General features: G+C 44.6%; 1 protein-coding gene across 3 annotated transcripts in view; it reads left to right on the top strand.

Moving 5' to 3' along the window:
- The first annotated feature begins 621 nt into the window (after positions 1-621).
- DUSP14 (dual specificity phosphatase 14) overlaps positions 622-27,154 on the top strand; it is a 28,781-nt gene continuing 2,248 nt past the window's right edge. Inside the window, exons 1-2 of one of the 3 annotated variants that reach the window (XM_004747171.3) lie at positions 622-749; positions 25,468-25,556. The gene's annotated coding sequence lies outside the window, so the exon portion shown is untranslated. Of the gene's footprint in view, positions 750-1,401; positions 1,529-2,604; positions 3,182-25,467; positions 25,557-27,154 lie in introns of those variants that run through there. The other 2 variants (XM_045070190.1, XM_004747172.3) reach the window with 2 other exon arrangements.

The raw sequence follows: 27,154 nt of genomic DNA on the forward strand, positions 1-27,154 counted from the left end.
AATAAGTCACTAGACAAATTGATGGTGGAGCAATTTAGTGCCGGAAAAAATGCCTTTCCCAGCAAGATTTGAACTCCTAGTTGTTTTTTCTTGAATCGGATTGTTTTGTTCCCTTGCCGAAAGATTAATTTTGCCGAATTTTAAAGCTTTAACTCTCCTCTTTAATGAAAGCAAAAATAAATCTCTCCAGTCCAGGCCTTTTTAGCTCCCATACGATTATCACTAAAATGCCTTCATGTTATATTTTTGTCTGGAAAACAGAACTTTTAGACATTCCTGCACCCACGGGATGACTCTGAATCCCGTCAGAGATCAGGAAGAGCATGAAAAAGCCTCGAAGCTTTTGGTTGAAGATACTGGGGAGATGTAAAGCCTTTCCACCCCCTCCCACCGCGCCCCACCCCCTCCCCCCAAACCTAGGACTACTGTTTAGACTGTTGAGCAGTTCGGTGCCAACGATTTACAACGGTGAGGAGCGAGGAGCGGGGGCTGGTGAGTAAAGGGGCTGGGCTTGGTCAGGACTCCTAAGTGTCTGACTCACTGCAGAGCCTTGAGGAAGTCCTTTATACCTCCCCCCTCACCTGCCAGGGCAGGTCGTGCTCAAAAAGTCCGTTCGCATCTACTCATGTTACAGATGGGCAAACCTAAATTTGAAAAGCCCCTCACAGTGACACAGCAAATAAGCCCTCCGCGAATCCACGGGTTCAGCCTGGGCTTCGGACACGCTGCAGCTCTACCTGGGAGGCACGGTTTGTGGATCCGGTGTTTTGAAAGTCCGAGGGCACCTGCGGGGTAGGGTGGTGGGTCGGCGGTCTCGGGGCCGGCAGAAGATGGCCATATCTGTAGCTACTTTGGAGTCTCGGACGCACTAGCCTTCCAGAGTTTCTAGAAACTGCCTGTACCCTGCCCAAGCAAATTCACCCAACAGTTGCCGTGAGGTTTATTTTCCCTTTACTCTTTGGTCCCAACTCCTGGGCTCTCCCGTGCTGGATATAAGGTGGGGGTGGGGTGAGAGGCGGTGATTAGTCACTTACTGCAGTCTTCACACCTTTTATATTTGTATTGTCGCCTTGCCTTTAACCCTCTCGCGTCCAGGAAGTACCCCACTACGCCACCCCTGCGTCTCAGCCCCAACGCTGAAGTGGCGACGAGAGGGGTCGTATATTGTGAAACACATGAGGAGACTCCTGGGGCGCCGGCCCGAGGGGCGCCCAGAAGAGTAGGGGGCGCGCCCCGCGGCTTGGCTCGGCGGTCAACGGAGCAGTGCGCACGCGCTACGCCCGCCGCTCCGCGCGTTCCCCGCCGGCTCCCCCCACCTCCCCGCAGCGCTCCTCCTGCGCGGAAGCCCCTCCCCCGCCCCGAGGGGCCCGCCCCCCGCTCGGGAGAGGGCGGCGGGGCGCAGGGAGCGTGCGCGCGGCCCGCCCCGGGCGCGGGCGGGGGGAGAAGGAGGGGCACGCGCGGCGGGCAGCCCGCAGAAGCCGGGAGCCGCGCAGGAGGACGGAGTGCCAGTCGCCGCGGGGCCGAGCCGGTAGGGGGCCGCGGGCCCCGGCGAGGACCGGGGCGGGGGGCGGAGCGGGCGGGACTTGGCTCTGACGCGACTCTTGGGGGGACACTGGCGGGACCCGGCGGCCGGGGCCCCGCGCGACCCTCGTTTCTGGAAACTTTTTATGCCGGCCCCCACACCTGCTCTCGGGCGGTTCTCGCATCCTCTGGGCGGCCGGGAGGGGCGAGGCCCGGGGCACTCCTCCGCGCCCCCTCCTCGCCGCCCGACCTCCCCGCCTCGCCGGCTGTGGGTGCGCGCCCCCCGACTGCGCCCTGGTGCGACCGACGCCCCGGCCCCGCGTACCGGCCCTCGGGCTCCTTGGCCGGCGTCCTGTAGGCTCCCCTCCCCTCCTCCTTCTTCCTGACCCTCTGCACTCCGGCCGCGCCACGGTCTCTCCACCTCCTAGCCGGCGGTCCTCATCCACTCGCTCCGAGCCTCTCGAGCTGTCGGCGGCCCTTTGCATCTTTCATAGGTTTTTGGTGCATTGATAGAAGCAACTTGACTTTCAGCAATGCCAAGTATTCAACTTGAGTGTTTCTCTGCGGTGGTAGATTGGGGTGCACAGTGCTAACGTGTCTCTCTATTTCTCCTAAGTACCCTCGCTTCAAAGCAAGTTGAGTTGTTTGTGAGAGGAGTCGCCTGCTGGAGCTGCCTTAGTGGATTGTATAACTATATTTTATTTAGGTGGATGTTGCCATTGGTACCAGCCAGTGTTATGGTAACTGGGCGTCCCAGAGGCAAGGGAAGGAGGAGTGACTTACAATTGCAGTTTTACTGTCTAGGGATTAAAAAAGAAACAAACAATCTACCTTGTACTTTTCATCCAGCAGGACCTCAAGGCATTTGGCAAGTGTTAACTAGCCGTTCTTTGTAGTTTTATAGGAGGGGTAGGCAGAGAGCATTGCCATCCCGTTTTACAGATGTAAAAACAGAGGCAAAGAACCAGGTCCTGATTCCTTACATTTACAGAAGTAAAATGGAATGTTGGAACATCTTCCCTGAAGTTGTACAGATCAGTTAAAAGTCAAAGAGGCTGGGGCCAGGTGTCAGCAGCCCTGTGCTTGAGACTGTCAGCTCTGTCACAAAGTTAAGTGATTCTGGACAAGTCACAGCTGCTCCCTCCATGTTTCCTGTTGTTTAAAATGAGGGGAACAAAGGTGCTGCCTTCTTTGCAAAGTTGTGTGTGTGTGTCTGGAAGCTCCACTCCCTTGAGCTGCATTTGGTGATTGTTAGTTGTTGTGGACCCATAAAGGCACCCATTCTTGGGCTCCCTTTAGAAATGCAGAGAATGAGGTGCCCCCGGAATGAATAACTGTCTCTTCTTTCCTGGGGACACCTGAGAATTCACGTCAGGGACAGGCTGAGGCAGGAACCCTGACCCTGGGTGGGGGAAGAGTGTTGTCGGGTGGAGGTAGGAAGGCGCCCTGCACAGGCGGCTTGACACATGGGCCCTATTCCTGCCTCCAGCTCTGACTCATCTTCTGACGCTTGGGGGAGGAGAAGGTAGTTGCTTGATATTTTTGGCTTTCCCCCATAAAGCAGGAGACGGTTTCCTTCATTCCAAGTCGTTTTAACGTCAGTGTCAAACGTGTCTATGCTGAGTTCTCATCTGAAATCTTTCATATTGGTTGAATGCAGGTATGATTTCTATAATATTCCCTAATAGAACGGCATAAATGTGTATTCATATAAAATATACTGGTCAGGTGTATAAATCCAGGAAGTCCCTTAAAACTTTAGCATGAAAACCTTAACTTTTTTTTTTAAACCTTAACATTTTTAAATGATGGTCTTTAGAGAGGAATGTGTGTTCGGGGAATTCCTTTGTATTTGGGATTTGGGTGGATTGAAAATGCTCATTAATAATCTCTGTAAAACTTAGAACTTTACAGATAATGTTAAAGCCTTCTTTTTAGTTTCTTTTCCAAAAGTAGCTGCTGTGTGTATCTTTATCGATTCGTGTGTATCCTCTTAGACTTTTCTAAGCATTTTTATAATATCTGCACAAAGCGATTTTTTAATTGAAATGAATAATAAAATTAACCAGTCCTGTTCGTAGAGATTTGGCTTCTGTCTAGAACAGGTAGCATGCGTTTTAAGTACAGCTGGTTGTAAAGGTTCATTACCTCTGTTGCATAGTAGTATTTCTCAAGATGATGGGCAAATGACCCCTTCTTAAACAGCCTCAGAGCACTTCAATCATTAAGATCCTAGGTGTTACTCTTGGTTAAAAATGAAAACTTTTCCATTAAAGAAATTTTCTAGGACTACTAGTGTCTTTATCTTATAAGGAAGCATAAGAAGGAGCAGAAGGCAGGGAGAGTTGCTAGAGCAACAGCACCTGGGTATAAACTTACAGGGTGAGCATTTAAGGTAGTAGCTTTATTTATGTAAAGCTGCTCTGAGAAACAGGGAAGTGTTAATGTGGATGCAGTTCAAATCAGTACTTTTCAGGAGACACGGGAGTTCAAACAGAATTCACATCAAGAGTTTATATATTATGGGCGCCTGGGTGGCTCGGTGGGTTAAGCCGCTGCCTTCGGCTCAGGTCATGATCCCAGGGTCCTGGGATCAAGTCCCGCATCGGGCTCTCTGCTCAGCAGGGAGCCTGTTTCCTCCTCTCTCTCTCTCTGCCTGCCTCTCTGCCTACTTGTGATCTCTGTCTGTCAAATAAATAAATAAAATCTTTAAAAAAAAAAAAAAAAAAAAAAAGAGTTTATATATTAGAGGACTTTTGCCATGCTGAAGGCCCAGTGTTGAATATTGGGGGGAAGGCAGATAAGGTCCCTGAAAATTGATGAAACTGATGAGTCAATAGTGACATTTAATTTTTTATTTTTTATAAACATATATTTTTATCCCCCGGGGTATAGGTCTGTGAATCGCCAGGTTTACACACTTCACAGAATAGTGACATTTAGAGAGGAAGTGTTCTTTCCCCACATTGGCCAGAACTGTAATGGTTCTGAATTCCTGGACGTCAACATTTCACTTACTTAACTTCTTTATTACGAATTGTAACACACAGGAAAGCGTATAAAACAAATGGATAAATTAATGATTTAAGAATGCACAGCTGTAGAAGGTCAAGAAGCACCTTCCTTCCATACTTTCCCAAGGACAGCCTCTCCCCTCACCCCAGAAGTAACCTAGCTTCATTGTTGTGGAAATCGCTTCTTTTCTTGTCTCTCGTTTTCCCCCCTAAATATTAATATCTAAACAAGTTTCATTTTGTCTGTTTTCACCTTTATGCACATGGAATCAAAGTAGGTATCCTTTTAAATACTTTTTTGGGGGGGTCAACAACGTATAAGTGTGTGTGTATACATGTGTGTATATAGGAATGTACATACATGCACACAGTTTTTTTAAATTCTTGCAGCACAGTATTTTTTTAAAGATTCATTCATGTTGTTATCTGTGACTGTAATTAGTTCATTCTTGTATGAACGTAGCACAAATTACCCATCATCCGCTGATGGATAGCTGGGTCGTTTCTGGTCTGGGGCAGTTAAGAACAGGGCCTACAGGTGTGTTTATCTGCAGCTTTACTAGCTGATGCCTCATTTCCAGAGTGGTTGGTACCAATTTACATTCCTCCCGTGGTGTCAGCCTTGAATTTATAATTCATTGTATTTGTTGTTGAACCACAGTATGTTTGGATATCACAGTATGTTTGGATAACCACAGTGTGAATGAATGAAGTGGTCTGATCCCTGGGCCTTTATGTACTAGTGTATTTATATATACTTACAGGTTTAATTGTATGGGTTGGACCAACATGCTACCTAAAGGGCAGAGATGGTTTTCCACTCTATTGGGTTGACAAATACCAAAGAAAAATTCTTCCTTTTTTTTTTTTTTTTCCCCAAACAGATGTGTAGTTATAGGAAAATTTAAATATGCAAAGTGAAGAATAAAAGTGTCTAGTTACCTAGAAGTCTTATATTTTTTAAAGGATTTTGGGGGGGGGGGAGAGGATTTTTTTTAAGTTTTTTTTTTTTTTTTTTTAAAGTAATCTTCACCCACAGTGTCAGGCATGAACTCACAACCCCAGCATCAAGAGCTGCGCAGTCTTCCAGCCAGACGCCCCTACCTAAAGTCTCATAAAGGTTTTGGGTGATTCCTACTTCTGGGGCCGCTCGATGCCTTGATGTGGTGATTTGTGTTGTGCTGGTGAATGCCTGCCGTGTGCCCAGCCCTGAATGTGTAGGCCGGCAGCGCAAAGTTTTAGTGTGTGGTGTGTGCAGGAACCCAGGCCAGTCCTTGTTAGAGGATCCTCAGAGGACCCTCCGAGAATGCTCGTGTGCATGTGTGGGTCCTTTAGGAGGCGCTGAGCACAGACCAAGAAGGCTCCTCTTTCCCTGGCTTTTCCAGAGGAACCACAGCTTCTTCACTATGGGAATAAAGTACTCTTTTACAATCTTTAAAACATACTTTTCCCCCAGTTTTCCTTAGTGTACCATAGTAAAAGGAGTTAAAACTGGGTTTGAAACAGAATTTCTGCTTTTGAGGAGGCAGTTGCCAGATTAACTCTAATTGCCTGTGTGTGGTGTTGTAGCTGGATTTAAAGCTAGGTGTGTTTGGAGTGTGTGCGGGGAGAGACAGGTGGGAGGAGGGGAGAGGGGGAAGGGAGATAGGAGAGGCAGAGGTGGCGGGTTGTGTCAGGACAGGTATTGGCTGAGTACCTACAGTGCCTGGTATTTGCTCACAGTTTGCTTCTGTCCTTGCAGTAGAATGTTCTGCAGTTCTGTAGGTTTAGAAAATACCCTCAGGGCTATCCCTTTTCTTAGCTGGAGGGGTAAAGGAAGAATAATCCGACTGTGAGATTTGTAGTTCTTTTTAAATTTCTTCTGTAAGGCATCCTAGAAAATGGTTATGTGCTCTGTTTTCTGGCTTTCCATAAATCATGAGTACTTTCTTCACTTATAAAAGTTTTCTTCAGATTCTCTAAAATAGTCATAACTTTAAAACCTACTTATATATAAATTAAAAGTTTAAAGAAAGGATCAAAAGGAGCATCAGAGCCTCTTAATCTGAGTGATTGCTGGGAGAAGTCGTATTTGTGTTCTCTGGTATCCCTTGTGGTGGGCAGTAGTAGTTGGTGGAAGAGCTCCATATTCCACCTGTTACCGGGAAGGGGGCAAAGTGTGGGTGCTGAGTTCGTGGCCATACCGGCCACACAATGTCACATATGCCCATGGCCTTCCCACCTTGCCACTTGCTGTCCTCGCTCTTAGCACTGACCCAATTTTAGCCACCTCTACTATGGCACCGACAGTTTGGCCAGCTTTCCCCCCTGTCTTCTCGAAGTCTCTGTGGACAAAGGGGCCCTTTTGAAATTCACATGTAACTGCTGGTCTTAACTTCTTTGTCCCAGAATAGTTTCAGTATCAAAAGCCTAGGGCAGCGGGTCTTCTTGACTCTTTAGTTCTTTGAGTGTGTGGATAACACAGAGGACTCTTCAGGTTGAGCATGCTGCTTCTGTTGAACTAGTAAACATTTCTGTGGCAGATAAGAGCCCATGAAGCACCAGCCTTCCTCCACTGAAGAGAGACACCCATGAGGTGAGCTTGCTTGAAGTTTTGAGGAAGTACTACTGGTAAAAATAAAATCCAGGAGAGGACTGTCAGCATTGCAAGTCACACACAAATTTGAAATCAAAATTTATAATTAAGAATTTCACTCATTTAGCTCTTGTGCTGCTCTGGTGTCCTTGCCAAGTTCTCTTACCAAATCAGCTGTGAGTCTGGCTCCCATGTGAGGAGCAGGTGCAGGCCAGAGCCTGGAGGGGGCGTTTGTGTTGACAGCCATTTGTTGTAGTTAATTTCTTCAATTCCAAATAATTTTTATTTTTAGAAATTTCAATCATATACTGGGGCACCGCCTGAGTGATTTAGTCGGTTAAGTGTCCAACTCGATTTCGGCTCAGGTCATGATCACAGGGTTGTGATATTGAGCCCCACGTTGGGCTCCATCCTAGGAGTGGAGCCTGCTTGAGATTCTCTCTCCCTCCCTGTCTCCCCCTGCTCGTGCTCTCTCTCCCTCCCTCTCTATTTCTCTCAAAAATAATAATAAATGAATAAATAAATAAATTGCAGTCATATAGGAAATTACAAAGAACAGGGGTGCCTGGGTGGCTCTGTGGGTTAAGCCTCTGTCTTCGGCTCAGGTCATGATCCCAGGGTCCTGGGGTCGAGCCCCGCATTGGGCTCTCTGCTCTGTGAAGAGCCTGCTTCTCCCTCTCCTTCTGCCTGTGCTCCATCTCTCTGTCAAATAAAATCTTTTAAAAAAAGAAAATTACAAAGAACAAATTTTTATCATTACCACCCCAAACTGGTCATACTCTCTCTCTTTTATTTAAAAAAAGCAGGATGAGGATTATAAAGTTGAATCTTCCTTGGGCCCCTCCCCTTCCTTCCCTACTGAGACCACCATGCCCCATGAATTTGATAGGTTTCTCTCCAGCCCACTTGATTTATTTAAATATCTGTTTATTGTGCATTTTTGATGAATGTCAGAAGGACACAAATCTTCAATAGCCTTTAATTTGCACTGTAACATAAATATGTTGTATTTAGGGGACGGAACTCTTCCAGGGTTAGAGGTTGTACATCATTTCACATGATTCTTGCCAAAAATAGGAGACGTATTTTTTTTTTTTTTAAGATTATTTATTTATTTATTTGACAGAGAGACATCACAAGTAGGAAGAGAGGCAGGCAGGGAGAGAGAGAGGAGGAAGCAGGCTCCCTGCTGAGCAGAGAGCCCGATGTGGGACTCGATCCCAGGACCCTGAGATCATGACCGGAGCCGAAGGCAGCGGCCCAACCCACTGAGCCACCCAGGCGCCCCTAAGAGACATATTTAATGTTTTACAGAGTTTCAATAACCTGGTTTAAACTTTCAGATAAAAATGATCCAAAATATAAATTAAGTGAAACTTGTTTTCATATTGGATTATGTCTTTTATTTTTTAAGATTTATTTATTTGACAGAGAGAGAGATCACAAGTAGGCAAAGGAGCAGGCAGAGAGGGGGAAGCAGGCTCCTCGCCAAGCAGAGAGCCCGATGCGGGGCTCAATCCCAGGACCCTGAGACCATGACCTGACCCAAAGGCAGAGGCTTAACCCACTGAGCCACCCAGGCATCCCTGGATTATGTCTTTTTGTTTGTTTACTTTTTTGTTTGTTTGTTTGTTTTTATGGAGCCCAGTATGGGGCTTGAACTCACATGCCTGAGATCAAGACCTAAGCTGAGATCAAGAGTTGGATGCCTAACTGACTGAGCCATGCAGGTGCACCAGTACTGGATTATGTCTTAAATCCAAGAAACTACTGTATTATTTTGTTTAAAAATAATTTTAAAAAATGTACATTTGTGGAGTTTATTCCACTTATTCTCCTACAAATTACAGTAAATAATGTTTATCTTTTCCACAGTAGCTTACTTATTTTTTAAAGTAGGCCCCATGCCCAGCACAGGACTTGAACTCAGGACCCTGAGATCAAGACCCGAGATGAAATCAGGAGTCGGACACTTAACTATCTTAGCTGTCCAGGTGACCCTTAATATTATTTTAAATTATTTTTGCAGAGATACTTGCTAGAAATATAAATCTTTGAGCCTTTATCCCCGGAAATCCTGATTATTAGGTCTGAGGTGGGGCCTAGGAATGTGCATCTTAACCAGCAACTCATGTGATTCTCATGCAGTGGTTATTAGGTCCACACTTGGAAAATATTCCTTTGCCATAAGATGATGGCTTTGGAACATAATTTCAACCATATGTTTTCTGTAAAGGGCCAGGTAGTAAATATTTTAGGCTCCAGGCCACACAGTTTCTGCAGCAACTACTTAACTTCACAGCAAGAAAGCAGCCATTGTTAATGTGTAACCACTGAATGCAGCTGTGTTACAATAGAGCTTCATTCAGGAACATTGTCATTTTTTTTTTTTTTTAAGATTTTATTTATTTGACAGATCACAAGTAGGCAGAGAGGCAGGCAGAGAGAGAGAGAGGGGGAAGCAGGCTCCTTGCTGAGCAGAGAGCCCGACACGGGGCTCAATCCCAGGACCCTGAGATCATAACCTGAGCCGAAGGCAGTGGCTTAATCCACTGAGCCACCCAGGCGCCCCCATGAACACTGTCATTTTAGTTCCATACAGTTTTTATATGCCATGAAGTGTACTGTTCTTGTGATTTAATTTTTAGCCATTCCAAGCTCATGGGCTGTATGAAAACACTTGGCGGGCTAGACATGTCTGCCTGCCGTGGTTTGCCCCAGCCCCTGATGTGTACCAGCGTAGAGTGAGGTTTGCTGGAGTGTGAGGTTTGCTGGCACGACCACATTCTCATAGCATGTGAGTAACAGTGATACAATCTGTATAAATTATGCTAATATAGTAACATAAAGAATTGTCATAAAGAATTTTGTGTATTTTCTTATTGTATTAGACTATTTTTTCAGGAGACAATGAGAGACAAGGGAAAAAATTTCAGGAATCTCTGCCTTTGCACTGCCATTTAGTTCAAAACTTGATTCCTCCCTTTGATTTAGGGGGCCCAGGCTCCCAGTTGGCCTCAGAGCGTGGTAGGGCTGCTGTCCCATCAGGGAAAGGGTATGGAGCTTCGTCAGGGTCTCTCCTTCTAGTTAACCAGACTTACTCTGCTCAGAAACTTACGTGGGTAATTAGATGTTTTTGATTTATAAAGACAAGTGGGAAATTAATTTATCAATACTTTATAAGTGAAGTTACTTTGCTATGAAATCACCAAAAATGTGGAATTGGGTCATGGGTATGATACAGAAATCCTTGTAGGGAGAAGGTTGAGGCTCACTGCTTGGGGTTTATGGGTGTTGATGCACGCAGTCAGACAGTGGAGTAAGTGATCGAAGGTTGTCAGCTATTCACTGTTGAGCTCTTAGTCCTCTGAACTTTAAAAATTCCTATTTGCCTTCCTTAAAGTCATAATGAACTTTTTTTTTTTTTTAAAGATTTTATTTATTTATCTGACAGACAGAGATCACAAGTAGGCAGAGAGGCAGGCAGAGAGAGAGGGGGAAGCAGGCTCCCCGCTGAGCAGAGAGTCCGATGCGGGGCTCGATCCCAGGACCCTGAGACCATGACCTGAGCTGAAGGCAGAGGCTCAAATCACTGAGCCACCCAGGCACCCCCATAATGAACTTTTAAGAGATCTCATTTATTTAAAAAAAATCTGCATTTTCTGAGATTTCATAGTCTTGCCTCTCAGAGGGTGGTAGTGACTTTGGCAGTTTTGAGGCACATTTTTATTTTTTTTTATTTATTTTTTTTTTTAAAGATTTATTTATTTATTTGACATGGAGAGATCACAAGTAGGCAGAGAGGCAGGCAGAGAGAGAGAGGAGGAAGCAGGCTCCCCGCCGAGCAGAGAGCCCGATGCGGGACTCGATCCCAGGACCCTGAGATCATGCCCTGAGCTGAAGGCAGCGGCTTAACCCACTGAGCCACCCAGGCGCCCCTTGAGGCACATTTTTAAACTATTTTGGGTTTAATTGTTGTGTGTGGTTTTTAAAGTACTCCGCCTCTAGATGTTCTGACCTATATAAATCAAAGTTCACTGCTTAACCAAGAATCTATGATTCATATTTAATTTTTACCACTTCTTGAAGATTTTGAAGTATTTACATAGGCTCTGGCACAAATTGGTTTTTAGTTGTCACCAAACAAATTCAAATGTGATTGTGGGATTTTGCCAGCATTTTCTTAGTTTAGGCTTATCAGATTTTTCATTCCCTAAGACCATCTCATACCTCATAGCAGTTTAGAATTTTTTAGATTCGTATCCCCATTATAGATAAAGCACAATGAGATTGACCTTGTGTGCCTTAATTTCTTTTCTTTGCAGTTTTTGTTTTCTTCCTCAATGAAATGGGGACATTTTGGTAGTTTTTCGATCAGTTGACCTGTCGTGGTCAGATTGTATGACTAATCAACAAATGCACAACTCATGTAAAAGGGGTTCCGGTCCCAGTGGGGTTCCTACTTTTTTTCTATGTATAGTCTGGGAAGGCCTCTTCACCTCCATTACCTCTGTTCCTCATCTGGGGACCATGACAGCAGAGCAGTACTGATCCACGTGAGGCTGAGTGTGTTCATGGAGCGTCAACGAAATACGCACTCGAGTTTTTTTTTTTTCCCAGCAAGTCCTGTGGGACAGCCTGAGGCTAATCGATAGTGATGCTTCTCCACTTTCCTGTGTATAAAGATCACCTGCGACATTGTTCACTGTGGAATACCATTCCATAGGTCTGGGATGGGGCCTGAGATGATGCATTTCTTTCAAGCTCCGGGTTGATTCTGCTGCGTCTTGGATCACACTTGGAGTAGTGAGGGGTTATAGAAAAGGGTTTGTGTTCTCTATTTGGAATCTGAAAGTAAGAAAGCTCTTGAATGTCAAGAATGACAGTATGTCCTTTTTTCTTAAGATTTTATTTATTTTACAGAGAACACAAGTGGGCAGAGAGGCAGGCAGAGAGAGAGAGAGGATGGGAAGCAGGCTCCCTGCTGAGCAGAGAGCCCGATGCGGGGCTTGATCCCAGGACCCTGGGATCATGACCTGAGCCGAAGGCAGAGGCTTAACCCACTGAGCCACCTAGGTGTCCTTAAAAATTTTTAATAAAGATTTTATTTATTTGAGACATATATTACTAAAAAAAATTTTAATAACGATTTTATTTATTTATTTATTTATTTATTTGCAGAGAGGGGGGCATGGCAGAGGAAGAGAGAGAAATAGACTCCCCGCAGGGAGCCCAACAAGGGGCTCAATCCCAGGACCCTGAGATCATGACCTGCGCTGAAGACAGTTAATTGGCTAAGCCTCCCATAAATGGTGCCCATAAATGGCAGTATGTTTTAAATGGACTGGAGAAAAAGCATGATAGTATCATCTATGAGACTCCTCCCTGAGAAACAGACAACTCTGTTTTTCAGCCCCATTGACTGTTTTACTTTGCTTTTAGCCTGTGCTTTCTCAGAATTGCTAAGGTACCCACTGTTTGCACCCCTCATTTGAGTCACTTAATGTTAGTCGATCTCCCATTGTTATATGTTATTCAGCTGTTTTATAGTGTATCTTGTTATCAATTTAGGGTGATAAAATGCTAGCACAGGATGATGGTTTATGTTATATCTTTAGAGCCCTTTCTAGCTATTACTGCATAGTACACCATTCCAAACTCAGTGATGTAAAAATAACCATTTTTATTTTGCTCACAGATTCCTGTAGAGATCAGGAATTTGGACCTAATGTAGTGGGGACAACTTGTCTTTGCTCCACAATGTCTGGGGCCAGTGGTGGGACAGTCAAAGACTGTAGGTGACTTGATGGCTGGGAGCTAGAATCATCTATTTGTCTTTACTCACATATTTCGCAGTTGATCCTGGCTACCCACTGGGACATCAGCTGGGCTCTCTGGACCACCTGCATCTGACCTCACCCCATGGTAACTCTGTTGAACTTCCTCACAGCATAGCAGCTGGGCTTTAAGAGCAAGTCCCAAGACAGCAAGGTAGAAGTGTGTGACATGTTTATAATCTAGCCTCAGAAGCATTATTTCTGCTGTACTCTTTGGTGGAGTTGGTCACATTGTAAGGTCAAGTGGGATAGGAGATATTATGGTCGTTTGTGGCAAAGACCTTTTCCCACAATCCCCACATCACTTAGAGTAGTGTTGAACTCAGTGAAGACTCTTGTGTGAATGAGTGGCCAGTAGTTTTAGTACCTAGGTGGGTGAGGAACAAATTCAAAAATACAGTTCCTGATATGAACAGATTACCCTGATACCCAAATAAATAAGTGCTTTCACCTTTTATAGTTATTAACAGTCTCTTCTCAGTATTCTACTCATTCTACTTCCAACATGGGAATCTCTGAACTTATCATATGGAAGTAAACTTGTTGAAGTCTGTGCTTCTATATATATGTCACCATAGGGCCATACTTTGTTCCTTGCTCTCATCAAGTGGACTGCCTGTGTCATTCTTTGGAGTGTGGTGTGTTCTTCATCCCGCAGCTCGTTAGTCTTAAAATGACTATCCTTTGTTAGGCTCAGCTCATGGGATGGTGGTGCACATGAGGACACTGAGGACCAGTCCGGTCACAACTACACAGGCAGTTGCTGTACAGCATGTTGTGTCACCCTGTGGAATATCTGTGGCCAAACCAGAATGGTGACTCTGTCCTTAGCTTTATGTGTATTATGTTTGTTTGTCCTCATCCCAGGACCTCTTCATATCAGTTCACTTATGTGGTGGGAAAAGCAACAACAACCCCTCCTGCAGAAGTAAGATGTTGAGGTGTTTTAGCCAAATTTTAAAGCTTTCCAGAAAAGCAAGAACAATTTGCATCTTTTCATTTTAATACAAATATAACTCAACATTTGTTTGAATTTTTTTTTTTAAGATTTTATTTGTTCAGAGAGAGGGGGCATAAGCAGGGGGAGCTTCAGGTAGAGGTAGAAGGTGAAGCAGACTCCTTCACAAGGAGCCCTATGTGGGACTTGATCCCAGGACCCTGGGATCCCAACCCAAGCTGAAGGCAGATGCCCAACTGACTGAGCTACCCAGGTGTCCATATGAGTTTTATTTTTAAGAGTTTTAATTTTTTCCCCAATGGAACATATTTCTGATTTAATAATGAAAATTAATGAGAAAAGTATCATTTATTTATGGCAATGTAGGCTAACATGCTTCTGTTTTAAAAAGGGTAACTTTATCTAGTTCTTAAAAAAACCTTATTTAACAGAAAGAGAAAATGTGATTATATAGGCTTTTCAGGTATTAAAAAAATAACAGTGTAGGCTTCAAGTATATACTGTGTCCTTCTGAAATTGCTACAGCTAAAAATAATTTAAGTCATTTTACATGGTCATTTCTAGCATCATTATGGCCATTTTCTGCGTATTCAATGTGAGAAGAGAGAAAGCAGTAGGTAGAATTTCAGTTTCTAACTGTCTATTCTAGTGGTCATTTGCTATGATTAAAAAAAAAAAGTGAGAAAGAAAACTAGCCTCCATGGCACTGGGATGAATGCTCTGAGTGCATCAGGACACCAGCTAGTAGGTCCAAGGCTGCTCCCGTACGGATGCCAGTGCTAACTCAAAGCCGGTGTCCACATCCCAGGGCTTCTGCAGTGCAGGGAGCAGTCATGTGTTACCAGCTTCTGCATCGAGATTACGGGCCACTTGGACGGACACTAATTCTGTATCCTTTCTTAGCACTTTAGTGCTTTCATCATCTGCAAGATGTTTCTTAGAACTTGGGGAAAAAAAGTACCTCTCTGGGGTTGCTTTAGGCCAGCTCCTCCTTTTTGTCTTGCAGCCCACCCCATCCCGTCTTCATTCTCCTGGCCAGGAAAGTGTTTTTTCCCTCCAAGTAGTAAATGCAGCTGTCAGAGCAACTTGGAAGGACTGAGTTGACCACCATGGACAGCGACATGAACTTGCCTTGGCACTGCCTCTGGTCATCTTGGAGACACGTGGGCTGCCCTGGGTGTGGCGACTCAGAGAGTACTTTGCTGTCTTGGAGCCCTCAAACATGCCTGTCTTTTACTCCGCTAATACAGTCCCCTCTTCTGTCCTCTAGTACACATTGACTAAGATGATTTTGACGAACTTGGGATGTCATACACATGTATTCTTTTCTCCTTTATGATCAGAATCTCCTGGTCCTGGCACTGGAGCACATTAGGGCTTCTTGTGCCTACTGTGGAACCACCCCTTGCTGAGGTACTGCTGCTCTCAGGGCGGGGCCTGTGTCCCGGATGGTATACAGGTCTGTGGCAATATTTCCCTATTCTGGGCGACAGGAGAAACCGAGTAGCTGAGCCCTTTTGGGCTTTTCTTTAAGCAGCATTCAGCCCCGTGTTTCCTGGCAGATCGAAGACCCCTTTCCCGCACCGTAGGTGCTGGCTGCTGGTATCACAGTGCCGCAAGGCAGGCAGTGAGGACACAGCCAGTCCCCACGGTCGTGCTGAAAGGCAGCGTGTGGGCTTGAGCTAGGAGCCCAGACACCTTGGGTCTTTTCTGGTTCTGTTGCGGATCTTCTCTGAGTGGAAATCATCTCACCCTTTCTGAACCTTATAGTTTCCGATCTGTAAAAGGGGTCAGGAGTGTTTGTTAGAGGAGCATCGCTAATATTTGTGCCCTCTGCGTGCTCTCTGGCAGACGCTGTAGTTCGAAGCCGCGGAGCCAGCTCCGACAATTTGCAGCAGGTTTGTTGGCATGAGACTGACTAGCAGCAGCAGGGAGGGAGCATCATGTCTGTCTCACTTGGATTCTGCCCTGAGGACTCACAGTCTGTTTTCTCTGCAGTACCAAGTACCTTATCACTGCCCAACAGAGGAGAGTTAACGGAGTAAGTTAGGCTTCCGGGCCATCCATTATTCACCCCTGACGACACTTGGGCTGCAAAGACCAGTGAGTCTGGGACCTTCACTTGAGGAGGGCAAGTGGCCTCCCAAACAGAACGATAATTTGGGAGACCACAAGGCTGAATTACTATTAGTTAGACAGTGACTCAATAATCTGGTTGGAAATTTGATCAGCATCTTCCAGATTTTCCAGTAAGGAGGGAGTTCTCACCAGCAGTTTGAGAGCCCAATTTTGTATTTATCAGTGACTTTGCCTTTTTCTTTTCTTTTTTTTTTTTTAAGACTTTATTTATTTATTTGACAGACAGAGATCACAAGTAGGCAGAGAGGCAGGCAGAGGGAGAGGAGGAAGCAGGCTCCCTGCTGAGCAGAGCGACTGATGTAGAGCTTGATCCCAGGACTCCGGGATTAGGACCTGAGCCAAAGGCAGAGGCTTTACCCCACTGAGCCACCCAGGAGCCCCTATCAGTGACTTTGCTTTTAAAATCACTAGGATTGTGCCAGGGAAAGACTTGGAAGTGGCATGAGACTGTGCTCTGCAGCAGGAAGGGATGTTCTCCTCTGTAAGTTCTGCCCATTTCCACTTCCATCTAATGCACACATCTGCACACCTCTCCTTAGGTGACTGCTTCCTCTTCCTTTTCATGGTGTGATTTCACCTAAATACTGCGGTGTGCTGCTGTCCGATGCCAGTCCCCCAGAGAAGGCTCTAGCCTTGGGTGAGGCAACACCCTTTAGACAAGGGCCGACTCTGGGGTGGACTAGCGACTTATCAGGGCCAGCACTCTGAGTGCCTCAGTCGTGAAGCAGGGAACTGGTGGCTCACCCCAGCGTCGACCTCTACAGTGGTTCTCAAAGTGTGTCCTCTGACTGGCAGCATCACCTCAGAAATGCCAGTTCTTGAGCCCCACTCTGAAACTCTTAGGGTGTGGTTCAGAAATTTAACAAGACTCTGGTGCATGCTGAAGTTTGAGAACCACTGCATTATGAAGCTATTACTGTTTCATTTATTTTTTTATTGAGGTGGAGTTGATGTATAACATGTTTCAGGTATACAACATAATGATCTGATACTTACATTAACACAAAATGATCATCACAATAAGTCCAGTAATATCCATCACTATGTAATTACCAATGTTTTTTGTATGGGAACTTCTAATATATATTCTTTGCAGCTTTCGGATATGCAATACAGTAATATTAACTTGTACATTACATCCCTATGATTTATTTTATGACTATAGGTTTGTGTCTTTTAACCTCCTTCGCCCTTTTAGTGCCCCCTCCACCACCTCTGGCAACTGCCAGTTTGTTTTCTGTATTGGTGAGCTCATTTTCATTTTCTTTTTAGATTCCACACATAACTGATAGAATATTTTTGTCTTTTTCTCTCTGACTTATTTCACTTAGAAAAATGCCCTCAAGATCTGTTCATGTTATCTCAGTGTAGGATTTTCTTATGACTGAATAATATTCTGTTGTGTATATACCACATTTTCTTATGTGTTCCATCTATCAGTGGCCCTTAGGTGTCTCCATGTTTTGGCAGTGAACATGGGGGTGCATATGTTTTTTCAAGTTAGTGTTTTTGTTTTCTTCAGATAAGCACAGGGCCGTGGATTGCTGGATCATATGGTGGTAGGGTTTTGTTTTGTTTTCAGTAATCTCTACCCTCAGTGTGGGGCTTGAACTCATGACCCCAAGATCAAAAGTTACATGTACTGAGCCAGCCAGGCATCCCTGGTAGTTCTATTTTTAATTTCTTGAGCAACCTCCATATTCTTTTCAGCAGCAGCTGCACCAGTTTCCATTGCTGCCAGCAGTGCAGGGGGCTTTCCTTTTCTCCACAGTCTTGCCAACAGTTGTTATTTCTTGTCTTTTTGTAACAGTTGTTGTAACAGGTATACAGTGATATCTCACTGTGGTGTAATGCACTGATTTAAAGATTTTGAACCATTCTTGCATCCCTGGAACAAATACCCACTTGATTGTAATGTATGCATCTTTTGATGTATTGTCGAATTTACCTTACTAATGTTTTGTTGAGGATGTTTGCGTAATGTTCATCAGGGATATTGACCTGTAATTGTCTCGTGTCCTTGTCACGGTTTTAGTCCTGGTTTTAGTATCAACATAATCCTGACCTTGTGAAATGAGTTTGGAAGTGCTCCCTCCTTTTTTATGTTCTTGAAGACTTTAGAGAGGTAGTATTAATTCTTTAAATGTTTGGTAGAATTCAGTGAAGGTGAGTGGTCCTTGATTTTTGTTTGCTGGAAGGTTTTCGATTTCTGATGCAGTGTTCTTTTTTTTTTTTTTTTTTTTTTTTTAAAGATTTTATTTATTTATTTGACAGAAAGAGATCACAAGTAGGCAGAGAGGCAGGCAGAGAGAGAGGAGGAAGAAGGCTCCCTGCTGAGCAGAGAGCCCGATGCGGGACTCGATCCCAGGACCCTGAGATCATGACCTGAGCCGAAGGCAGTGGCTTAACCCACTGAGCCACCCAAGCGCCCCACTGATGCAGTGTTCTTACTAGTTGTTGGACTATTTTATTTCTTCATGATTCATTCTTGGCAGATTGTATGTTTCTAGGAATTTGTCCATTTCTTTTGTCACATTTGTTGGTGTCTCTTATCCTTGGTATTTCTTTTTTTTTTCTTTTCTTTTTTTTAAAAGATTTATTTATTTATTTATTTGACAGAGAAAGATCACAAGTAGGCAGAGAGGCAGGCAGAGAGAGAGAGGAGGAAGCAGGCTCCCTGCTGAGCAGAGAGCCCGATGCGGGACTCGATCCCAGGACCCTGAGATCATGACCTGAGCCGAAGGCAGAGGCTTAACCCACTGAGCCACCCAGGCGCCCTTATCCTTGGTATTTCTTTGTGGTATTGGTCATGACTTCTCTTCTTGCATTTCTGCTTTTACTAATTTTTTTTTTTAAGATTTTATTTATTTATTTGACAGAGAGAGATCACAAGTAGGCAGAGGGGCAGGCAGAGAGAGAGAGAGGAGGAAGCAGACTCCCTGCTGAGCAGAGAGCCCGATGCAGGACTCTATCCCAAGACCCTGAGATCATGACCTGAGCTGAAGGCAGCGGCTTCACCCACTGAGCCACCCAGGCGCCCCTCTGCTTTTACTAATTTGAGTCCTTTTTTTTTCCTTGGTAAGCCTAGCCAAAGGTTGTCAATTTTATCTTTTCAGAGAACCAACTCCTAGTTTCATTGATCTTTCCTAGTGTCTTTTTAGTTTCTATTTTTTTTTTTAAAGATTTTATTTATTTATTTGACAGACAGAGATTACAAGTAGGCAGAGAAGCAGGCAGAGAGAGGAGGAAGCAGGCTCCCTGCTGAGCAGAGAGCCCAACATGGGGCTCGATCCCAGGACCCTGGGATCATGACCTGAGCCGAAGGCAGAGGCTTTAACACACTGAGCCACCCAGGTGCCCCTAGTCTCTATTTTATTTATTTTTACTTTGACCTTTGTTACCTCCTTCCTTCTAACTTCGCTTCATTTGTATGTCTTTTGCTAGTTCCTTGAGGTTTAAAGTTAAATCCTTTGAGAGTTTTTTTTTTTTTTTTTGTAAGATTTTATTTATTTATTTGACAGAGACACAGTGGGAGAGGGAACACAAGCAGGGGGAGTGGGAAAGGGAGAAGCAGGCTTCCCACGAAGCAGGGAGCCCGATGTGGGGCTCGATCCCAGGATGCTGGAATCATGACCTGAGCCATGAAATGTATATGTTAAGTCCATCTGGTCCAAGGTGTTGTTTAAGACCGATGTTTCCTTATTGATTTTCTGACTTGGATGATCTATCCATTACTGGTGTTAAAGTCCCTATTATTACTGTACCGCTGTCTATTTCTTCCTTTAGGTCTGTTAATATTGATTTATATTTTTAGGTGTCCTGATGCTGGGTGCATAATTTTTTAAAAAAGTTTTATTTGTTGGGCACCTGGGTGGCTCAGTGGGTTAAGCCGCTGCCTTCGGCTCAGGTCATGATCTCGGGGTCCCGGGATCGAGTCCTGCATCGGGCTCTCTGCTCGGCAGGGAGCTTGCTTCCTCCTCTCTCTCTCTCTCTCTGCCTGCCTCTCTGCCTACTTGTGATTTCTCTTTGTCAGATGAATAAATAAAATCTTTTAAAAAAAAGTTTTATTTATTAAAAGATTTTATTTACATATCTGACACAGAGCACAAAGCAGGAGGAGTGTCAGGGAGAGGGAGAAGCAGGCTCCTTGCTGGGTAAGCACCCCCCTCCCACCATGATGCAGGGCTGCATCCCAAGACGCTGGGATCATGACCTGAGCCGAAGGCAGCAGCTTGACCTACTGATCCACCTAGGCGCCTTGTAAAAATATTTTTAAGTAATCTCTACACTAGCGTGGGGTTTGAACTCACTACCTTGAGATCAAGAGTCACTCTGCCGACTGAGCCAGCCAGGCACCTGTTTGGCTCATAATTATTTACAAATGTTATATCCTCTTGTTAAATTGAGCCATTTATTGTTACGTGATGCCTGCCTTGTCTTATTACAGTCTTCATTTTAGAGTCTTTTTTGTCTGATGTAAATATAGTTACTCCAGCTTTCTTCTGGTTTCCATTTACATGTAATATCTTTCTCTGTCCCATCACTTTCGGTCTGGGAGTGTCCTTACATCTGAAGTGAGTCTCTTGTAGGCAACATATAGATGGGTCTTCTTTCATTCAGCCATTTTGTTGTTTGTTTGAAGCATTTAGTCCATTTACATTAAAAGTAATTAGTGATAGGTACATACTTATTGCCATTTTGTTCAGTTTTCTGGCAGTTTTTTTTTTTCAAGTTAGTTTATGTAGTATATGTATATGTATACATATACTACAAGTATATGTAGTTTATTATATGTTAGATTGTATGTTAGAAAATGAGTGGCGTAAACACTAGACATTTAGTTTGTTATTCCACAACAGAAATACACAGGCATTTTAGGAATAGCATGATGTCTCCATAAGTCATTGGTGCTCCAGACTCTGTATTTTTTCTTCTCTGCTATTTATTTTTTATTTTTTTCTTTTTCTTTTTTAAATTTTTTTTTATTTTTTAGATTCACAGACCTGTACCCCGGGGATAAAAATATATGTTTCTGGCAGTTTTGTAATTCCTCTGTTGCTTTGTTCTCTAGCTCTCTTTGTGATTTGATTTTGTGGTACGCTTAGATTCCTTTATCTTCTGTGTACCTACTGTAGGCTTTTGCTTTGTGGTTACCATAAGGTTTACATGTAACAAGTTATAAGAATCTATTTTAAGTTGATAACCTGAGTTTGAATATATTCTAAAGCTCTATAGTTTTACATACATCCCTGATTTTGTTTCTGATGTCCCATTTTTTAAAGATTTTATTTGAGAAGGAGCAAGTGGAGTGGGGGCGGGGGAGGGAGAGCAGAAGGAGAGGGAGAACCAGGCTCCCCACTGAGCAGGGAACCAGATGCAGGGCTTGATCCCAGGATCCCAGGATCGTGACCTGAAGCAAAAGCAGACACTTAACTGAGTGAGCCATCCAGGCGCCCTATTAAGTTACTTTTTAGAGAGTGCATGTGTGAGTGTGGCGAGGGGGAGAGGAGAAGCAGACTCCCTAACGAGTGTGGAGCCCAACTCAGAGCTTGATCTCAAAACCTTGAGATCATGACCTGAGCTGAGACCAAGAGTCAGGTGCTTATCGGATTAAGCCTCGCAGGTGCCCTTTTGATATCCTATTTTACATTTTTTGTCTTTTATATCCCTTGACTAGTTATTGTAGTTATAGTTATTTTTATTACTTCTGCCTTTTAAGATTTTAGTTGATAGGGGCACCTGGGTGGCTCAGTCATTAAGCATCTGCCTTCTGCTCAGGTCATGATCCCACAATCCTGGGATTGAGCCCCAAATCACGCTCCGGGCTCAGCAGGGAGCCTGCTTCTCCCTCTCCTATTCCCCCTGCTTGTGTTCCCTCTCTCACTGTGTCTTTCTTTGTCAAATAAATAAAATCTTAAAAAAAAAAATTTTTATTTGTCAGAGCACGAGCAGGGGGAAGGGCAGGGGGAGAGGGAGAAGCAGACTCCCTGCTGAGCAAGGAGCCCAATGAAGGACTCCATCCCAGGACCCTGGGATCCTGACCTGAGCTGAAGGCACCCCCTTAATTGAGCCACCCAGGCATCCCTATAGTAGCTTTATAAGTGATTAATCTACCACCTTTTTATATTATTCTAAATTTTACTATATTTACTTTCACCAGTAAGATTATCCTTTTATGTGTTGTCCTGTTACTAATTAGCACCCTTTCTTTTCAGCTTCAAGAAATGCCTTTAACATTTTTGCAAGGCCAGTTTAGTGCTGATGAACTCCTGTAGTTTAAAACTCTTTCTCCTTCACTCTTGTATGATGGCTTTGCTGGGTAGAGTGTTCTTTGAAGTGCTTTCTTTCACTGCCTTGAATATGTTGTGCCACTCCCTGTGCGCCTGCAGAGTCACTCAAAAATCCGAGTCTTATGGGGGGGGGGGGATTCCCTTGTATGTAACAAGTTATTTTTCTCTTGCTGCTTTCAAGAGTCTCTGTCTTTTAACATTTTAACAGTTTAATTATGATGTGTTTTAGTGTGGGTCCCTTCAGGTTCATCTTATTTGGAACTCTCTGAGCTTCCCTGGGTGTCTGTTTCCTTTGCCAGCCAGATTAGGGACGCTTTCAGCCATTCTTTCTCCAAATACGTTTTTTGTTTTTTTTTTTTTTAATTTTATTTATTTATTTGACAGAGAGAGATCACAAGTAGATAGAGAGGCAGGCAGAGAGAGAGAGAGAGGGAAGCAGGCTCCCTGCTGAGCAGAGAGTCCGATGCGGGCCTCGATCCCAGGACCCTGAGATCATGACCTGAGCCGAAGGCAGCGGCTTAACCCACTGAGCCACCCAGGCGCCCTCCAAATACGTTTTGTGCTCCTTTCTCTTCTCCTCCTGGGAACTCTGTAATGTGTATGTTGGTCCCTTTGATGTCCCGTAAGTACCTTAAGCTGTCTTCACTTTATTCTTTTGTTGTTCTGTTCTTTTATTGTGTCAGGTAGTTCTGTTGAAACACTCTAGTTAATTTTTCAGTTCAGTTAGTATGTTCTTTAGCTCTCTGATTTCTCTTTGGTGCTTTCTTATATTTTCCTTTTTTTTTTTTTTTTTTTAAGATTTTATTTATTTATTTGTCAGAGAGAGAGAGAAAGCACACAAGCAGGCAGAGAGGCAGGCAGAGGCAGAGAGAGAGGCAGGCTCCCCGCTGAGCAAGGAGCCCGATGCGGGACTCGATCCCAGGATCCTGGGATCATGACCTGAGCCGAAGGCAGCGGCTTAACCCACTGAGCCACCCAGGCGTCCCTCTTATATTTTCTATCTGTTGAAGCTCTCACTGTATTTACCCTTCTCCCAAGTTCAGTGAGCATCTTTGTGACCATTATTTTGAACTCCTCAAGTAAATCACTTATCTCCGTTTAAGGACTTCTGAGATTTTATCTTGCTCTTTCATTTGGAACACATTTTTCTGTTTCTTTATCTTCCTCTACTTGGTGTTTGTTTCTGTGCATTAGACAAAACAGCCACCTTTCCCAGGCTTGAAAGAGTGGCCTCAGGTAGAAGATGAACCTTATTGTTCAGCACTGCTTTTGTTTTGGTTTTCTCTAGAAACTTTGTGACTGTCCAAGCAGCCTATTTTTAATGGCTCCCAGTTGTTTCACGTGTGACAAGGCCTGTCAGTGAGGATCTCACTTAGCAGCTTTTAATATATGCACATAAACAATCCTGTGGGGCTGCAAGTGTGGGTCTCATTGGCCAGCAGAGCCTGGTCATCTAGAGGTGTCTCCCGGGCAACAGTCACAAAAATCAGGATACCAGATGGGTGTACAAGTTCCTTTCCAGGAGATAACTGGAAACTTGGAGTGGGACAGAGGGAAAGCACAAAGATGGCGTCCCCTGGCTTTGGTCCCTGGTGTGAACCTAAGTAGGCCCCCAGACGTGTGCCAAGGCAGAAGCGTGCCCCTGATGCTAAAGCTCCAGGACAAGCAGTAGGCTTTTTCACAGAAAAGGTCTGTTCCAGTTGTCTGGCTGTGCAGTGCCCTTGGGGTGGTAGCCAGTGAGAACGGTCTCTTCATTTGTTAGTCTCACGTGTCCTGGGACACCAGCCTTGCTGACCCGCAGGGCTGGCAGTCAGTAGGTGGGCCCTGGGTGGCAGCCACCAAAACCAGGGCAGACACATTGGGAAGCTCCACTCTGGGAAATACTGGCTTTCTGGAGAGGACTGCAGTGGATGCTTACATCCCTGTGTGTTTAGTTAGAAGCCTGCGCCTCGGGCCCCATACTAGAACTATTTTTAAAGCTTTTAATAAATGTTAAATATGAACATGTCCTAGGAGCCAGCCCTTCCACTCCTAGGTATTTAACCAAGAGAAAGGAAGGTGTGTGTCCACACAGATACTATACATGAAGGCTTTATGTCATGTCATGCATCAGCTTTCCCAGGAATAGTCTCGAACTACAAGCAGCCCAGTTTCCCTCAGGAAGTGAATAACCCCTGACGGATGTGGGCCAGGGAGTAGTGCTCAGCCACGACAAGGAGCCGACCAGAGGCTGTGTGCAGCAGCACAGGGCAGTGTCAGAATAATTATGCTGAGTGAGAGCTGGGCCCAAACCAAGTTCCTACGTGAGGATTCCAGTGTAGAAAGTCTAGGAAATGTAAAAATATGACAGAACATCAGTGGTTGCTTGGCAGTGGGGCTAGAAGGTTTGGGAGGGATGAATTAAAGGAGCATGAGGAATCTGGAGGTGGGGAGGGATAGATTTATTATGTCGAGTCACTGTATGTCGAGCACATGCACAGAATTCGACACTCATCCCGACGGACGCTTGGTCAGATGGTGTATGAGCTCCTACGTCAGTCACGTCTCACCAGGCCTGTAAAAAATCTACGTGTTTGAGTGTGATGGTTACCTGGGAGAAGCGGAGGGGTGGGTAGGGAAGGAACACATTTTAGGAACGCTTACATAAACGAAAAGCTAAGAGATCCCGTGTGGAAGGAGGATGCACTCCCTGAGTGCCGCCCGCCGCCGCTCTGGTAGTTGGCGCCCGTGGAGCTCCCCCTGCAAAGATGGCATCCCCTGGCTTTGGTCCACTGAGCCTCCTGAGCCATCTGTCCTACCGCACGGCCCTCCACCCTGCTGGGTGGACTGAGGGCACCTTGGAAGACACTCTAGCTTGTTCTGCATCCTTCTCAGGCTCTGTGAGCAGTGTCTTACTGCATTTCCTTTGAAAAATGTGTCTTTCTTACAGCCAGAACTGTACTTAGAGTTGTTACACCATGAGTTAACACAAACATGAGACTCAGGTTGATACTGCTCACTGGCACATCCTTTAGTTAGCCTGCTTTCCACTTGCTAGTTTTATTCTAGTCAAACGCAGTTTAGTAATAAAACCCAGGAGGAATGCTTTAGAATTTCCTGATTGGCCACATTGTTGCCTCCTGTCTTTCTGCAGATCTGATTTGTAGCCACTGTGATCAGCACTTCCAATTAGGACTTTCCAGATCCTGACCCAGGACTGCGGAGTAACCAGATTCCTCACAAGTGAGTTGGCTCCAGCCCCACCTTTGTCTATGGCACTGAGGGTGTTCTTGTCCAACTGCAGTCATTTCGGGGGCCCCTACGGCACCCTGGGTGGGGAGGACCACATTGCCCAGCAGGCCCAGACTGTGCAACAGTGTGAGGAAGTGATTGGTCTAAAATCTCAAGAAACCAGTATTTTCTATTTTGTTACCGGTGTCCTATATAGACATTATTAGAGAAGAAAGATCTTCAAATATTAAATTGAATTTTAATTCCAGCATGCATCTGAAGCTAATGGAATTTGTCCAGAACTGAGAATTGGCTGAGGATGGTAATGGTTTCGTTTAACCACACCCAGGTTAACTAAACTGCTCATGTTCTTAGACTAATATATTTTTAAAGATTTTATTATTTATTAATAAAGTAGATTTATTAGATTTTATTAGAGCATGCATGTATGAGTGGAGGGAGGGGCAGAGGGAGAAGTAGGCTTCTTGCTAAACAGGAGATCCTGGGATCATGACTTGAGCTGAAAGCAGATGTTTGACTGACTGAGCCACCCAAGTGCCCCTAGACTAATATATTTAAAAAAAAATTAATCTCTGGGGATGCCTGAATGGCTCAGTTGGTTAAGCTGCTGCCTTTGGCTCAGGTCATGATCCCAGGGTCCTTGGATCGAGTCTTGCGTCGGGTTCCTTGCTCAGCGGGGAGCCTGCTTCTCTCTCTGCCTCTGCCTGCCACTCTGCCTGCTTGTGTTCTCCCTCCTTCTCTCTCTCTGACAAATAAATAAATTAATTTTTTAAAAAAAGATTTTATCTCTGCAGCCAATGTGGGGCTCAAACTCACAACCCTGAGATCAAGACTCACATGCTGTACTGACTGAGCGAGCCAGGTGCCCAGTAGACTAATGTAAGATCATGGCCTTCAAAGTACCTGGGATTATTGCCATGGAAATGCCACAGCATGTTACTATTTATCAATTGACTGATTTATGAATGATGTATTGCAGAGCTTGAGAGTATGGGGCCAATGGAGGGGGCGGTGTGTAGAGGTAGAATCTTAAGCAGGCTCCATACCAAGCACAGAGCTTGAAGCAGAGCTCAATCTTATGGTCCTGAGATCACAATCTGAGCCAAAACCAAGAGTCAGATGCTCAACTGAGCCCTGTAGGCACCCCTTAGCTATTTTTTTTTTTTTTAAATAATAAAGGGCTGGGCACCTGGGTGGCTCAGGACATGATCTCAGCCCCACATTGGGCTCCCTGCTCAGCAGGGAGTGTGCTTCCTCCTCTCTCTGCCTGCTTGTGAACTCTCTCAAATAAAATCTTAAAAAAATAAAGGGTTAAGGTGACCGTATTTCTTGGCTTTTCTGTAACTCATTCTGAATTCATTATCTTTTCAGTTTATAAAGGCAGCTCCTTGAATATATTACCTAATCTGGTATCATTTTTATACCTTTGTAAGCTCTCTATGTCTAGAATTAGGTTTAGGAAAATGTAGTGATCATAGCTATTGAAGTAGCCAACAGGTATATGAAAGAACATGGCTCTAGAAGCGATCAGCTTTTCTGATTTCTTCCTAATTACCAAGGAGCACTACTCCCCCTTCAATAAGAGCAAG

Source organism: Mustela putorius, unplaced genomic scaffold, assembly GCF_011764305.1.
Source record: "Mustela putorius furo isolate JIRA1106 unplaced genomic scaffold, ASM1176430v1.1 tig00003962_pilon_pilon_pilon, whole genome shotgun sequence".
Classification (NCBI taxonomy): Eukaryota; Metazoa; Chordata; class Mammalia; order Carnivora; family Mustelidae; genus Mustela; species Mustela putorius.